The 3295-nt window shown below is 42.2% G+C and overlaps 1 pseudogene; it reads left to right on the forward strand.

Annotated features, from left to right (window-relative positions):
* The first annotated feature begins 2192 nt into the window (after positions 1-2192).
* Positions 2193-2539, forward strand: LOC114039656 (annotated as a pseudogene).
* Positions 2540-3295: the final 756 nt, after the last annotated feature.

Raw genomic sequence — 3295 nt, forward strand, 5'->3', positions numbered from 1 at the left:
TAATAGGAAGATTTTGGTAGGAATGTATGCTCAAAATGTGGACTGAGCAAGAAAGTTTTATCTCTTAAAGATGCACTTGGTTAAGAACAAGTGATCAATGTCAAATATGGAAGGGGGTTATAATCCTAATCAGTTCCAAATGTCATAGGGAAATTCCCAGGGTCACTTATGGATACTGGTATCAGTAAGAATCAAGTGTTGGAGTTTCCTAATCAGGGCCATTAATTGGGTGAGGTTCTGAATTCACATTTGGGGATCTCAGAAACAGGTTTCTGTCTCCTACCTTGATCTGTAGCCTCATCAGTTCAGGAGCTGCAATCATCTACATGTCAGAAAATGAGACAGTGCAGGACAGAAGAAAAATACAGGCTGCTCCTTGTCACTTATATGTTTATATTCATTAGGACTATTTAGTCTAAGTGATTCCATATTGGAGTCTTGTCACTTATAACTACATGATCAAACAATATATTTTAAAAATCAAAATTATCATCTATACAAGAATAACCAGGTGGATAAAGAATACCTGTAATTCTAATTATGGCTTGCAATTAGATAAACTATACAGCTTGTCCATCTATCTATCTCTCTATCCATCTATCTATCTATCTATCTATCTATCTATCTATCTATCTATCTATCTATCTAATCTTAGATAAATACTACAAATGGATGGTGAGTTTGACCCAAAATTAAATATGAGGAGAGCAGGCTGGATTGTTGTTGGGAAATTGCAAAGCTCCCTTAATGACACCAAACTTCTCCCTGGGGCAAAGGCCTATCTTTTTAATGACCAATATTCCACTGGTGTTATATGGCTGTGAATCACAGAACTCTATACCGTCTAAAAAAATTAAAAACAAGGACCACTCAGAGAGCCATGGTGAGGTGCATGGTGGTTGTAACTAGGCTGTAGCATCTGACCTTTAAGGAACTTCAGAGAAAAAACAGGAAGAAGGGATGTCATCAAGGAGAATTGTGATCCAAAAAGAAGGTGCAGCCTGGTTACTTGGCAAGAGAAGAGGGATCACCAAGGATCAACCTGTGTACCCCACTGATGTCCTCATGCTGTCAGGAGAAAGCAAGTAAGGTCCCCAGCATGTTGAGTGGACTTCAAAGGATAACATGGTCAAGAGCTGCACAGGGTAGGGAGATAAGAGATGAGTTGCCATCTGCATTGATGGAGGAGTCATCCATCAATGAAATCACAGATCCCAAAGATGGATTCATGCTTCAAGGTTAACAAAGCACTCTCCTCACAACCCTGAAAGCCAGCTGGTGACTGCTGAGCTGCCATCAGTGACATATTAAAATCTTGGAGAACAGGACAGATACTTCAGTACTGGGGAAGAAGGAAGAAGAAAGAGTATGTGTCAGGAGGCCAGTGAGCTTGATTGTGCTTCATGGGAAAATTCTAAGGCAGGGCTAGTGTCCCATCTAGCAAAGGAGTTGGTTCCATTAAGAATAGGTTCTATCAGGTTCACTGTATTTCCTTTTCTGACAGGGCTACTAAACTACTGAATCAGATAAAGTTTACCTACATTTTAGCAAAGCATTCGATGCAGTATCTCCTACTACTCTTGTGGAAATGATGGAGAGGTTAGGGGTAGACAGGAGTAGAGTCTGAATAGCTGGAAACAGAGAAGTGTAAACGATTCATTGTCTACCTCCAGTGGAGTGCCCCAGGGATCTGTGCTTGGCCTGGGCTATTTCCCATATTTGGATAAAGACATGCTTAACAAAACTGTAGATGACACAAAGCTAGAAGAGTCATCATACTCAGTGGTAGAGTGTGGAATCCAAAAAAAATTATGACCAGCTAGAGCATGGGGCTGAGTCAGATAAAATGAAATGTCTTAGAGATAAATGTCAAGACCAAAACACTGGGGTTCAAAAAATCAATTTCACTAGGATGAGATGGGAATAACAAGGGCAAAGTTAGACCAAATCACAGAATTTCAGATTTGAAAAGAACTTCAGATTCCATACCCTAAAATAAGTCTCCACAAAGACACCCCAAACCAGTGTCCACCTACCTTTGCTGAAAAGCTCTTGTGAGCAAGGACTCTGCTACCTCTTGGAAGCAGTCATTTGAAAAAAGAAATGTGGACAACAGAACCAGAGCACAGAGGCAGCCGCAGTGCGAGGAAGGCAGGTCTTCAAAGGACCAAGAGGCCACTGCCACCGTCAGTCTCTTAAACAAGCCCAAGAGTGAGATGACCTCTAAGGAGCTGCAGAAGCTGGAAGAGGAGTTCAACAGCCAGCCCCTGTCGGTGCTCACCCAGTCGGTGAAGAACAAGAACCAAGTTTTATCAATTGCCGAAACAAGAAGAAACTTCTGGAACAAGTGAAGGCCTTTGACAGGCACTGCAACATGGTCTTGGAGAATGTGAAGGAGATGTTGATGGAGGTACCCAAAAGTGGCAAAGGCAAGAAAAAGTCAAAACCAGTGAACAAAGATCGTTACATTTCCAAGATGTTCCTGAGGAGGCATTCTGTCACCGTGGTCCTCAGGAATCCACTCATTGCTGGCAAGTAGTGGAGTCAGAGCCTCCCTCTCCCACCCCCACACTTGGCTTAGCCCAATAAGGCTGAGGGATCCTCTATTTTTACCTTTTGTGAATAAAACCTTGCTGTTTTTTCAAAAAGAAAAAGGAAGAAAAAAGAAATGTGGAGGCTTTAGTAGCTTGCAAGCTCCATAGGAGTCTTCAATGTGATGTGGTGTTAGAAAAGTTAATTTTGGGCTGTATTAAGAGGGTCGTCATCCTAGAACATGTGTTCTGCTAGGGTTGACCCATGTCATAAGATCATTGGAAGCAATAGCTATATTTAGCCTGGTTAGAAGACTCAAGAGGGTCAAGAGAGCCTTCTGGGAGTTATCTCTCCAACTGACGAATAGAAAACACAATGGCCCCAGCAAGCAGAAGCAAGAACAATGTGGGGAAGGGGCCAAGAGGCCATCAGGGCCAGAGAGCAAGATGAGCTTTCTGATAACTAGAGTTGTCTCAGATAGCCTAGTGGGTCCCCCAGATTGGGGATCTTTAAATGAAAAGTAGATACCTATTTGTCATGATTTCAAATTAAAATCTTCTCAGTAGGGTTTGGACTAGGTAATCATTTAGTCAGTCCACAAACAAGCATTTATGAAGTGCTTGGTTTGTGCTGGGCAGTGAGTTCCAAAGACAAAAATACCAAAAGTCTTTCCTCAAGGAGCCCACGTTTTCCTAGATCTCCTCTGAGGTTCCTTGTCTAACTAGCTTTGTGACCTGGAGGAGACTGCATGGCCTCTCTGGGT

The sequence above is a fragment of the Vombatus ursinus genome, unplaced genomic scaffold, assembly GCF_900497805.2.
Source record: "Vombatus ursinus unplaced genomic scaffold, bare-nosed wombat genome assembly UNPS02012179.1, whole genome shotgun sequence".
In the NCBI taxonomy this organism is placed as follows: domain Eukaryota; kingdom Metazoa; phylum Chordata; class Mammalia; order Diprotodontia; family Vombatidae; genus Vombatus; species Vombatus ursinus.